The sequence below is a fragment of the Ursus americanus genome, chromosome 25 (assembly GCF_024610735.1).
Source record: "Ursus americanus isolate L20-20 chromosome 25, mUrsAme1.1.p, whole genome shotgun sequence".
NCBI lineage: Eukaryota > Metazoa > Chordata > Mammalia > Carnivora > Ursidae > Ursus > Ursus americanus.
The window spans coordinates 31,306,325-31,320,143 of NC_142151.1; the positions used below are offsets into that span (position 1 = coordinate 31,306,325).

The window sequence follows — 13,819 nt, forward strand, 5'->3', positions numbered from 1 at the left end:
TATAGTCCCAATAGTTATTTTTGCTTTGTCTCCCTTGCCTCATGAGCTATGTCTAAAAAAATGTTGCTATAGCTGATGTCAAATAAATTACTGCCTGTGCTGTCTTCTAGGATTTTTATAGTCCGTAATCCATTTTGAGTTTATTTTTGTGGATGGTGTATGAAAGTGGCCCAGTTTCATTCCTTTGCATGTAGCTGTCCAGTTTTCCCAGCACCATTTATTGAAGAGACTTTCTTTTTACCATTACATACTCTAACTTCCTTTGTCAAAGGTTAATTGACTAAATAGTCATGGGTTTATTTCTGGGCTGTCTATTCTGTTCTCTTGATCTATTATGTCTATTTTTGTGCCAATACCATACTGTTTTCATTACTACAGCTTTGTAGTGAGTCTTGAAATCTAGGATTATGATACCTCCAGTTTTGTTTTTCCTTTTCAAGATAGCTTTGGCTAATTCAGTGTCTTTTATGGTTCCATACAAATGTTAGGATTATTTATTCTGTTCTGTGAAAAATGCTATTGGCATTTTGATAGGGATTGCATTAAATCTGTAGATTGCTTCGAGTAGTATTGACATTTTAACAGTATTTGTTCTTCCAATTTGTGCCTGGGATATCTTTCAATTTCTTTCATCAGTGTTTTACAGTTTTCAGTGTACAGGTCTTTCACCTCCTCAGTTAAGGTTATTCCTAAGTACCTTATTATTTTGGTGCAAGTGTAAATGCGGTTGTTTTCTTAATTTCTCTTTCTACTGCTTCATTATTGGTGTATAGAAATGCAACAGATTTCTATATATTGATTTTGTATCCTGTGACTTTACTGAATTAATGTATCAGTTCTAGTAGTTTTTTAGTGGAATCTTTAGGGTTTTCTACATATAATATCATAATATCATAAAAGGTTTATCAGTTTGTTGATCTTTTCAAAGAACCAGCTCCTGGTTTTATTGATCTGTTCTGTTGCTTCCTGGTTTCTATTTTGTTTATTTCTGCTTTAATCCTTATTATTATTTCCTTCCTTCTACTGGTTTGGGATTTAGTTTGTTTGTTCTTCTAGCTCTTTTAGGTATAAGGTTATGTTGTTTATTTGAGATTTTTCTTCTTCTTGAGGTAGGCCTGCATTACTATAAACTTCCCTCTTAGAACCACTTTTGCTGTATCCCATAGATTTTGGCCCATTGTGTTTTCATTTTCATTTGTCTCCATTTTTTTAAATTTCCTTTTGATTTCTTGGTTTATTCATTCAGTGTTCAGAAGCTTGTTATTTAACCTCCATGTGCTTGTGTTCTGTCCAGATTTTTTTCTCCTGGATGATTTCTGGTTTCACAGCATTGTGGCCAGAAAAGGTTCATGGTAAGTCTAATCTTTTTGAATTGTTGATACTTGTTTTGTGGCTTAACATGTGATCTGTTCTGGAGAATGTTCCATGTGCACTTGAAAAGAATGTGTATTTTGCTGTTTGAGGATGGAACGTTCTGAATATATCTGTTACATACGTCTGGTCCAATGTGTCCTTCAAAGGCACTGTTTCCTTGTTGATTTTCTTTTTATATGATCTGTTCAATGGTGTAAGTGGGGGTGTTAAAGTCTCCTACTATTATTGTATTACTATTGATTTCTTCCTTTATGTTTGTTATTAGCTGTTTTATGTATTTGGGTGTTCCCATGTTGAGTGCATATATATTTACAATTGTTATATCTTACTGTTGGATTGTTCCCTTTATCATTATGTAGTGTCCTTCTTTGTCTCTTATTACAGTCTTTATTTTAAAGTCTATTTTGTCTAAGTATTGCTACTCCAGCTTTCTTTTCACCTCCATTTGCCTGATACATGTTTTTCCATCCTTTCACTTTCAATCGGCATGTGTCCTTAGGCCTAAAATGAGTCTTTTGTAGGCTGCATAGAGATGGGTCTTGTGTATCCATTCCATCACACTACATCTTTTGATTAGAACATTTAGTCCATTTACATTTAAATTAATTGTTGATAGGTATGTATTTATTTCCATTTTGTTACTTCTTTTATGGTTACTTCTGTAATTCTTCTCTGTTCCTTTCTTCCCTTGCTCTGTTCTCTCATGGTTTCCTGCTTTTCTTTAGTGATATACTTAGATTCCTTTTTTAAAAATGTTTTGCATATTACCAGTTTTTTTTATTTGTGGTTATAATTAGGTTTATATATAACATCTTGTGCATATAACAGTCTTATTAAGTTGATGGTAACTTAAGTTTGAATTCATTCTAAAAAAACTTTTACTCTCCCCCCCACCATGTTTTAGGTATATAGTTTCGTACTTTACATCCTTTTCTGGGTTATTTACACTTAAATGGGTGTTATGTAGTTGTTTCCATGCAGCAAGGTGAATTTAGGGCTCTCCTACTCCACTGTCTTCCCCCAGAAGCCCTTAAAAAACATCTTTTACAAAGCCATGGGGGAGAAAAGAAGAGCTTAGGGAAACAAAGTGAAACAGAAATTGCCTCGGAAGTGTTTATTTTGTCACTTTCCCAACCTTTCTAAACTGCATCGTGAGCTCAGCATTCTCAGATGATGAAGGCTATGTGTGTGAGCACTGGTCAGTGACAACTGATGGGGTCGTGCTCATCATTTTTCCTTGTAGAAAGTAGTCCTAATCTATGGGGCTGCTGACGCAAAGGCTACAAAGCCAGTTGAAGAAAGCCAATCTGCGAGGCCGCCTGGAAGCTCTTTAGTCCTTTCAGAGGCTAAAGGAAGTAAAATTCTGCTAAGAAGATTGTCTGTTTGCAAGAGTGTTACCAGAATCGAGGTTTGTAACATGCCTGTCCTCACCCTGGGTGCAATGCCGAGAAGGCTTCTGGGCATCCAGCCGTGGCTGGCACCGAGCCTCGAGCAGCGCTTGAGTGCGAATTTCCTCGTGCCTGCAGGGTTCAGCCTGTAGCAGGGTGTGCACATGCCACAGCCGCACACAGACTCCACACTTGTCAGGAACAGCTGTGAAATCTGCCCCGTCTCCTCTTCAGGTAAGAAATTTCATCAGTCAGAATAACACCTGGCCCGTATAGAGAGTTTTGTATTTATAAAAATGTTTTTACCTCTGTTATTTCATCTTATGGATTCATAGAAGCTGAAAGAAGAAGAAATCTCAGATGTTGTGACCTCCATGGAGCAAAAGGAGAAATTGAATCCAAGAAAAGTGATCATTTTGCCTAAAATCAAATAGCTATTTAGCAGCAGAGCTGAAACCAACATAGAGTTGTGCTGACTCTCAGCCCTGTGACTTTTCCACTACTACCACATGGCAATCTCACTTGTTTCCTTGAGTCTCCTCCAAATTTTTCTTCTTCTTGACCTATCTAATTTTTTATCCTTTTATTCGTTAAAGGTGACCTACTTATATCAAAATTTAATAATTTCTTATTTTTGTTGATTCTTTCAAATATTGCCTGAAGACTGATTTTTTTGCCAGCAAACTGGTCCACTCTCATATTTAAGTTTCCTGTCTCACATACTGAAAAATTAAGCATACGTATAAATGATAACTAGAGTTGTTTTCCTTGTAATGCAAAGATTTATACTTGACTTGTTTCCTGTCAGATTTACCACAAGCTGGAATCTTCTAAGCAAGTACTCCCTTAGGTATATTCTCTCTCAGTGGACAGACATTAATGAAGTCTCTGTCAAAAATCTGGCAAGAAAATGTTTCTTAAACTCATGGCTGATGCCAGACACTAACTACATCAAGTTTTCTATTCTGTGGTGGGAAAAGGAAAAGAAAGAAAATAATTTCTATCTAAATTCAATTTTGGTGAAAGAGAAAGGATTATATCCAGATCAAGTTCCAATCCAGTGACATTTGAATAAATTGAGATATTGTATGTTCAGAATTCAGTCCTTGGCATGCTTAACACTCAGAGACGTGCTAATAGTTAAAACAGCATTACGCAGAGTGGGAATGATATCCCTTTGCAAAGTTGTGCGTTCTCAAAGGATATTATTCTATACTGATTGCTTTCTCCACTCAACATGTATAGGCTCCACAGCTCCCAAAAGGCATATGCTCTGGCTGTTGGCTAGGAGATTGCTGAAAATTCCTAGAACCTTCAGAGGCATCCTCTTGATTAATCAAAGACCTACTATTTTCTTCTCTTGCCCATAATCCTACTCCATGCTGCCACTATTGTAGCAATTTTCTGCAGGATTTCCTATTTGAAATGTTATGGTAGAAGTTAGAAATCTGAGCTTTTCCCTAATCCACTCATAAACTTATCCACAGGGTCTGTTTTGTTTTTTTCCTAAAATGGGGAGAAAATTACTGTTCCAACCACTAACTACCTTATGAATATTCAGTGAAACATTTTTTTCTGGTTAAAAATTTATGTAACTTAACTGACAAAGGAAATGCTTTTTTTAAAAGTAAAAATAAAATCTCAAGTAAATCTAAAAAGATCTCATTTGTCATTAACAATGCTAACTACAAAATAACTATGATCAATACATTATTTTATTAAAACTTAAATAATTATAAGTATTAGTTCATAATTATATGTTACTTGGTTCAAGGAAACATCTTTCTAAACAAGATATAGGATATTTCAAAGGTCCTTCTCATCTTCTGCAAGACGACTCTTCTTAGTGACAGAGAGCCAGAAATTTCCTACAAAATTCAAGATACAGAAAGATTTTAAGGGTCTGGTGCCTCTAAATTTTAACGTAGAAATCTGGACTGGCAAAGAGTGTTACATCCAAGAAAATGCTTTCATGCTAAAGGTTAAATTACAGAGAGAAAAATTCAACCTCCAAACTTTTTCACTACTTGAAGAGATTGAGAAGAACTCAGTACTGCTACATGAACCAGCCACACAAGCAAACTTTTCAAAAACAGTTATGTAAGGACCATACACCTTTCATAAAAATTAATGCAAAATGGCTCAGAGGCCTAAATTTAAAACTCTGAATTTCCTAGAAGAAAATGCCTAGGTGCAAATCTGCTTGACCTTGGGTTCATCAATGAGTTTTTAGATATAATATCAGAAGAAAAGAAAAAATGGTTAGTTGAACTTTACTAAAATTAGAAAACTTCTGCTAAAGACACTGTTAAAAGGATGAAAATAAAAAACATTTACAGGAAGAGAATATCTGCAAATTACATAAAGTACTTGTATCCAAAATATACAGGCAATTCCTAAAGGTCAACAAGAAAACAAAGAACCTCAATTTAAAAATGGGCAAATAGGAACAGACATGTCATCAAAGATGACATACAGATGGCAAATAACCATATAAATAGATTTATTTGAGAGAGAGAGAGTGAGCATGATCGGGTGGAGGGATAGACGGACAGAGGGAGAGGAAGATGGAGAAGCAGACTCCCCGCTGAGCAGGGAGCCCCAGGACCCTGAGATTATCACCCAAGCCGAAGTCAGATGCTTAACTGACTGAGCCACCCAGGTGCCCCTACCAGTTATTTTAAAGAAATAATGTATTTTTAAGATTTTTGAAAAACACAGTAGTTACTGGAATGCTTGAAGATTAAATGAAAAAAAATAAGATAGTGAAAATGTAACATTCAACATGTGTCAAACTTTGCAATGTAATTCAAACAAGGAATAGCTGTTATGATACCAGGCTCATAGATATTTAAATTGTTATAATCATGAACAATAAATAATGTGGTTTTACAAAAATAATTACTGCCAAATACGTTGTGACAAATTTATTCAATCAATTGGAAAGTAAATGGCTAAAGGAGGATATCAGATATAAGGCATTAGTGTATTTAAAAATATTATTTTTAAAAAGTAGAATTGAATTTGTCTTGCAAGTATAGTTACCATCAAGTGGCTTGAAGTCAATTGGAAAATTCTTATATCCAAAAATGATAACTGTATTCAACTTTGAAAAGTGGCTAGGCTGGTATAAAGACTTTTACAGTCTTCATTAATAATAAAAAAAAAATGCAGTGACTATGATACCATGGGTAGTTATGTCTTACAGTCATCACTACAGACTAAACAATTATAAAAGGGACTTAGAATTTATAATTTTGTGCATTCAAAGAATGCTAAAGGGACTTGCCAGGAAAAATCATTTTTTTCTTGGGGTGCCTGGGTGGCTCAGTTGGTTGAGGGTTAGACCCTTGATTTCAGCTCAGGTCTTGATCTCAGAGTCATGAGATTGAGCCCTGTATGAGGCTCTGCACTCAGCAGGGAGTCTTCTTGAGATTCTCTCTCTCCCTCTCCTTTTCTCCTTCTCCACCCGGCGCACTCTCTCTCTCTCTCAAATAAATAGATAAATAAAATCTTTAAAAAAATAATTTTATTCTTTAGGGAAGAAGTAAAATTTGAATGACGGGCACAAAAACACCCTGCGTTAATGGTTTAAGTAGCTACAGTTTACATCAGAGAGATGCAATATAGTTATTTTAAATTGCAAGGGATGGTACAGGCAATAACCATTTTAGGGCTATAGTGTGACATAAGACTCCATTCTAAGGCATTGTATTTATAGGGGTAGGGGAGAGTGTGTGATCATATCAGATTTACCAGAACAGATGATTAATGAAAATTTGGAGAAATGGGTGGAAGTCATATTTACAGAGGGCTTTGCATACCTCCAAAAATTTTTACCACTTAATCCCATGGGCAAGGAAGGATGTAGAAGAGGTAAAATGTGAAAAAGGTTTTAAGACTATTAATGTGGTAGTTGTATGGAGGAAGAAAATGATACAAGTTAACAGATGACTTCAGATTCCCATGTATCTAAGTTGCAACCCTGGCTCTGTATGACCATCAGCAAGTTACTTCAACACTTTAAGCCCTCAGTTTTCTCATAGGATTATATGAAAATTAAGGGATATATTTATCTAATGCGCTTGGCACCGTTCTTCAAGTACTGAAAAAAAAAAATGCTTTGCAAACAAAGTGGATAAGAGGTCAAAGTTTTAAGAGTCTATTTGAGAGACCGTTAAAATAGTTTAAGGAAACATCAATGAAAATAAAATCAAGGAATGAATGAAAGGAGTAGTAGGCCTTAATGACTAACCAAAGGGGTGAAAAAGAATAAGGGGTTACTGTTGACTCTGAAGCTTGGTGCCTGAGTGACGAGAAGAACAAGGGCTAAACCTGTCAGAAATGTAAACTCCAATGAAGGGGACGAAGGGACTAGAGAGTAGAAGAATATGAGTTCTATTTTAACTGCATTGGGTGTGAGGTGACAATGAGACTTCTAGCTAAAAAAAAAAAAATCTAGCAGGCAATTGGAGATACAGATTTGTAATATCCCCCCCTAACCACTACCTGGAGACATATGTTAAGACTCTGCTCCCATTCATATTCTTGTATCTATAGTCTCCCTCTCAGTAATTTCAACCAATCCCACAGTTTCAACTCTCATGCTCTTCTTAAAGTCTGAGGCCTTCTGGAAATTTCTACTTCAGTGTCTTTTAAAGTACCTCAAACTCATCGTGTTCCAAATCAAAACTGCTTTTATCCCCCAAAAAAGGCATCTCTTGGGGCACCTGGGTGGTGCAGTTGGTTAAGTGTCTGTCTCTCGGTTTGGGCTCAAGTCACGATCTCAGGGTCATGACATAGAGCTGCTTAAAACTCTCTTTGCCCCCCCACCCCACCACGCTTGCGTACATGCACACCCTCTCCCTTTCTCTCTCAAGTAAGTAAATCTTTAAAAAAAAATAAAAATAAAATAAAACGGCATCTCTTAATGACTTGTCTGATTTGGTTAACAGTACCTCAAGATCACCCAGAAGATGCAGCTTGGAGTAATCAGTTATGTCCTCTCCCACTGGCAGAATCCTCTTCCATGGGCGTTGTATGGAGGGAGAGGCTAGAACTCTTGAGAAGGATGGGAAGGTCCTAATTACTAATACAACACATTTATGGTTAAGATATTGCCATGCATTTTGTGGCATCTAATCATGGTATTGCTCCAATCATTGGAGATACAATTGGTATATCAAACCACATTGCAAATAACCACATTTCTTCATCAAAAGACAAAATGAACAGAGTCAAAAGGCAATCCAGAGAGTGGAGGAACTTATGTGCCACACATATATCTGACAAAGGAATTATATCCAGGATATATAAGAAACTCATCACTTCACAAAAGAGGACATCCAAATGGCAAACAAGAAAAAAAAAAAGATTACTAATTATTTTAAAGAAATACAAATGAAATCCACAAGAACAAGCTATTGTATACTCACCAGAATGACTATAACATTAAAGAAAGAAGATGTCAAGTGCTGGAAAGGGTATGGAGCAACTGGAATTCTTACACCACTAAGTGAGCACTAATTACTGCAACTACTTCAGAAAACGGGCATTATCTACTACAGCTACATATATCTGACCCAGGAATTCCATTTATAGGTATATATGCAACGGAAATTGTATGCATGTTCACCAGAAGTCCATAGCCGCATTATATGTTATTACTCCAAACTGAAAATGACCCAAATGCCCACCAGCAGTTGATTGGGTGAATAATTACGGTTCATCTAGGTGATGTAACACCTATTTTGGCTTAAGCAGAATAAACAGAAAGATTTCCTATTAATCTAAACATGGACAGCACTAGAGGAGATAATGCTAAGTGAAATAAGTCAAGCAGAGAAAGACAATTATCATATGGTTTCTCTCATCTATGGAACATAAGAACTAGGAAGATCGGTAGGGGAAGAAAGGGAAAAAGAAAGGGGAGTAATCAGAAGGGGGAATGAAGCATGAGAAACTATGGACTCTGGGAAGCAAACTGAGGGCTTCAGAGGGGAGGGGTGTGGGGCAATGGGATAGACCGGTGATGGGTAGTAAAGAGGGCACGTACTGCATGGTGCACTGGGTGTTATACGCAACTAATCAATCATCAAACTTTACACCAAAAAAAAAAAAAAACAAAACAAATAAATATGATTTGTCTCCTTCTGGCCTCATGCTAATCTTCTTGAAAAAGTTTTTACCAACCTCTCTGTTGAAACTGTACTTTCTTCCAGTCCCAATTCAAACATCTAGTCTGCATCCAACTGTTCTTGGTCACTGCCTTTCTCCCAATTTCGGAATGTGATCTCTCCTTCTTTTAAGAGTCCCTTAATGATTATTGCATGCTTTCCCCTATGGTTTGCTTTATCTCTACCATGTTTTTTTTTCTTCTTATCCTACCATTTTTTATTCTAACCGTCAGTGAGATAATAGAAGGTTTGTGTCACTACTCTTTCCACCATTTAATTCACTTAGTCATAGAGTTTGCACACAATGGGTGATCAATAAACACTCTAAAACTTTACGGAATCAGAAAATATAAAAATGGTTGCTCTAAGCTTTTAAATTAATTTCCTGCAATAACTTATAATATCTGCTATATTATGGTTATCAATCATGAGATTATCTTGGATCAAGTGATTGAATTTTACTAGGCAATTTGCCTTATATAAAAGGTGTTCTGCTCTGCATTCTTCCAGAAAATGAAACTGCAGAGAAATTTATTGTGATTCATCATGCCATAAAAAAAGAAACAACAACTAAACAACGATATATGTAATTTTTTAACCACAATCATATAAAAATGCTTGCAATAAAGGTAGCTTTAAAATGCCAAAGCTGAAGCTGCCTCTTTATTTCTTCATTCCTCTGAATTTGAGGCTACTGTTAGCTAGTTATATTATACTGCTGTTGTTTTGTCTTACAGTATTGAATTGATGTCTTTGATCATATTGAGTTAATATCTTTGACAAATTTTCTGTACGTATGAAATGTGTACTCTTTCAAATGAGCCAAAATTTAACTGGTTTAACTAGAAGAGGATGAAGGAAAAGGAAAAGCTGACACTTTCTTGCAGTTTGCTCTTTTGAGATTAAAATGAAAGACTAAGGTGAATGGGCAAGTTGGGGTGGACTGATTAGAGAAAGAAATGAAAGAAAAAGATGCTCTTGCCTGCTTACATAGTTTGAATGTTTACTCTCTCACATCCTGTGATATTCCATTAGATCCTTACAAATATCTGGAGAGGTCAACCCCATTGGTGACTTGCCCAAGGCCATATGGTGTGCAAGCAGCAACACTGTGAGGCAACTAAGCAAAATTTACAAAAGGAGCAGCTTCCTTTCAGAAGAGTACTAGGCGACAGGAGACAGCCAATAGGGATTATCTTCCAAGTCCCGTAGTTGGTTAGTGCATACAGTCCACTGTCCACTAGGTCCCCTATCAAATGAGAAAATTTTGGCGTCCCTGGGTGACTCAGTTGGTTAAGCACCTGACTCTTGATTTTGGCTCAGGTCATGATCTCGGGAGCCTATGATCAAGCCCCACATCTGGCTTTGCACTCAGCGGGAAGTCTGCTTCTCTCTCCCTCTCCTGCTGCTCCTCCTCTCATTTGTGTGCGGCGCGCGCTCTCTCTCAAGTAAATAAATAAATCTTTAAAAAAATTAGAACATTTTAAAAAGGAGAAAAATGAAAAGGAAAAGCATAAGCTAAATATAAACAAAGAAACAACAACAACAAAACAAAACCTCTGTTTCTCTCTATGTATACAAGAGTTATAGAGCCACTAAGGAACTCTGAAATTGGAATTTGAAAACAAAATTTTAGTTTTCACTCTGCCAGTTTCTACCTACCTATTTTCATGAACTTGAGAAAGGTATTTTGCGTTTATGAGTTTTTGTCTTCTAATTTGTAAAACATAGATGATATCTATCCTACATATTTTACCTAATTATTTTCAGGATGAATGATGTTATGAATGCACAGTTTGTAACCTAGGAAAAGCAGTTCGTGTATGCATTATTATAATTATACATTTTGAGACTGCCTAAGATGGTATTTTTAGGTAATAAAAGTGAAAATTGAAGGCATTTAAATTTCATAAAAGTAGCGAAAAGACTGGGAATTGTGCTTCTGAATGTTAACAATTGCTACAGCAATCAAACAACGGGTTTGAAACATTATCATCATTCTAACTCAAAATGACACCAGACCCGCCTGATGCCCAAGCCTGTCCTGGAGTCACATTCAAAGAAATATCAATCCAGCAGCAAAAAATAATTGAAAGCAATTTTATATTTTTATTGCTTTCCCTTAAAAAATCATGGTGGTTGCATTCATAGCATACAAATAAACTTTTAGAACTTTTCTCTCTCTCCCCTTATCTCCAATATTTCATAGGCATTTTATCAAAAGATTAAGATTCTTTCCTTCTCTACTTCAAGTTTCTAAAAATTGTCTCACTCTCAGTCCATAAGTACCTTCATCTTTCTCAACTCTTCCTAGTTTCCTGTTTTCCATATCAATTCTTATCTCTTTACTTGATGAGTCGTTGTGGACCTCTTGCCAAGTGAATGCAAATAGCCTTTATAGGCTCTTCATTATTCTCTTTCACTATCTAATTTGATGTGCATAATTTAAACCTAGTAACCAACACAGGATCCTTCCTACTGAGTGCAGAGCAGCAAGCGGCTGTGGATACTAATAGATTAATATTTTTCTCCTCAATACGTAACCATGATCAAAGCACCGCCTAGCTGTTGGGGGAGATAAAAACATAACCACAAAACTAAAGACAAGGACAATAATCAATTGTAAGACTTGGCCCCATTCTTAAGGAATATCCCAATTGGAAAATCACTCTGGAGATACTGTCCATTAGAGCAGCCAAGTGAATGGGTCCTGCCCTGTGTTTTCTCCATTACTTATTAATGCATTCTACTACAATTTCATTTCACCAGAAGATGTACAGGCTTAAAAATATGCTAAATATGATTGTTGTACAGGTTTTGATGTGAAAAAACTGAGACAGAAAGAGATTGGGTAGATGAGGATTGATTTAACCATGCAAAAACCCTGAAGAGGGATAACTAGGGTCAGAATGAGAAGAAAGATGGTGATGTTAGAGGAGGAATAAGTAAATATAAACACAACAGTATTTGGCAATTAGACGTCATGGACAACTGGGGAAGAATAAATCAAAAACCAATTCCAGGTAGTGCCACTGAAGAAATGGGAAAGTGGTAGGAGGAGCAAATCTTGGAGGCAAAGAGGATGATAGGTTTGTTTTGTTAGACCAAGTACATCTCCACCCTAGCATGTCGGGGCTCCGGAAAGATGGGAAGACCAGTAGGGGGGTATTTGGAGGCCACTCACTTAGCAATGACAGCAGAAAGAGAATAGACAAAGGAAAAACCAAGATAAATGAAGTTATGGTTCATGGTGTCCTATAGATTTTTCAGAATGAGATTTTGAACAGTTCTCACACTGAAGTGTCTTTTATCAATGTTCACTGGCACTAAGAGTGGATGCCTTCATTTCTCTAAACCTCTGATTCTTCACATAAAATACTTTCTGCATCTTAAATTATACTGAAGCATTTTTATTTTTATTTTTTATTTTTTTTTTATAATGATTTTTTATTATATTATGTTAGTCACCATACAGTACATCCCCGGTTTTCGATGTAAGGCTCGATGATTCATTAGTTGTGTATAACACCCAGTGCACCATGCAATATGTGCCCTCCTTACTACCCATCACCGGTCTATCCCATTCCCCCACCCCCCTCCCCTCTGTAGCCCTCAGTTTGTTTCTCATAGTCCATAGTCTCTTATGTTTCATTTCCCCTTCTGATTACCCCCCCTTTCTTTATCCCTTTCTTCCCCTACTGATCATTCTAGTTCTTATGTTCCATAGATGAGAGAAATCATATGATAGTTGTCTTTCTCTGCTTGACTTATTTCACTAAGCATTATCTCCTCCAGTGCCGTCCATGTTGTAGCAAATGTTGAGAACTCATTCTTTCTGATTGCTGAGTAATATTCCATTGTATATATGGACCACAACTTCTTAATCCAGTCATCTGTTGCAGGGCATCTCGGCTCCTTCCACGATTTAGCTATTGTGGACATTGCTGCTATGAACATTGGGGTGCATATGGCCCTTCTCTTCACTACGTCTGTATCTTTGGGGTAAACACCCAGTAGTGCAATGGCTGGATCATATCAATTTTTAACTTTTTAAGGGACCTCCACACGGTTTTCCAGAGTAGCTGTACCAACTTGCATTCCCACCAACAATTCCCCTTTCTCCACATCCTCTCCAACAATTGTTGTTTCTTGCCTTGTCTATTTTTGCCATTCTAACTGGCGTAAGGTGGTATCTCAGTGTGGTTTTGATTTGAATTTCCTTGATGGCTAATGATTTTGAACATTTTTTCAATAAGCACTTTAAGGGTTTTTTTTTTTTTAATAAGAATTGCTATTTTATTTAGATATTTTTAAATGCTTGAACTCCTCCTGTGCTGATGGAATCTTAGCCACAACAGTTGACATGATCTGATACAGAATTTAAAAAATACATCCCTTTGGCTGCTGTGTGGAGAATAGTGTGTGGCTGTGAGCTGCTGTGTGGAGAATAGTGTGTGGCTGTGAGCTGCTGTGCTGGAAATGTATTGCAGCGGTTTTAGGTATAGATGATGGCGCTTCAGTCTGAGACGGCATCCGTGTGGACGGAGAGAAATAGATGCCGTATAGGGTAAACTGTGTCCCACCAAGTTTCACGTGTTGAATAACTAACTGCCAGTATCTCAGGATGGGACTGTATTTGGAGACAGGGCCTTTAAAGAGGTAACTGAGTTAAAATGAGGTCATCTGGGTGAGCCCTAATCCAATGTGACTGATAACCTTATAGGAATAGTCTTAGACTCAGCGGCATGGACGGAAGAAAGTGTGAGGGCAAAGAAAGCAGGTGGCCATCTGCAAGCCAAAGAGGGAGACAGAATGAATCTAACCACACTGACACCTTGGTCTTGGACATTTAGCTTCCAGAATTGTGAGAAAACTAATCTC

At 36.8% G+C, this 13,819-nt stretch overlaps 1 non-coding gene across 1 annotated transcript; it reads left to right on the plus strand.

Annotated features, from left to right (window-relative positions):
* The first annotated feature begins 7,795 nt into the window (after positions 1-7,795).
* Positions 7,796-7,916, plus strand: LOC123778880 (U6atac minor spliceosomal RNA). The gene has a single exon (XR_006776033.1). It is a non-coding gene; the product is annotated as a U6atac minor spliceosomal RNA (small nuclear RNA).
* The last annotated feature ends 5,903 nt before the right edge of the window (positions 7,917-13,819 follow it).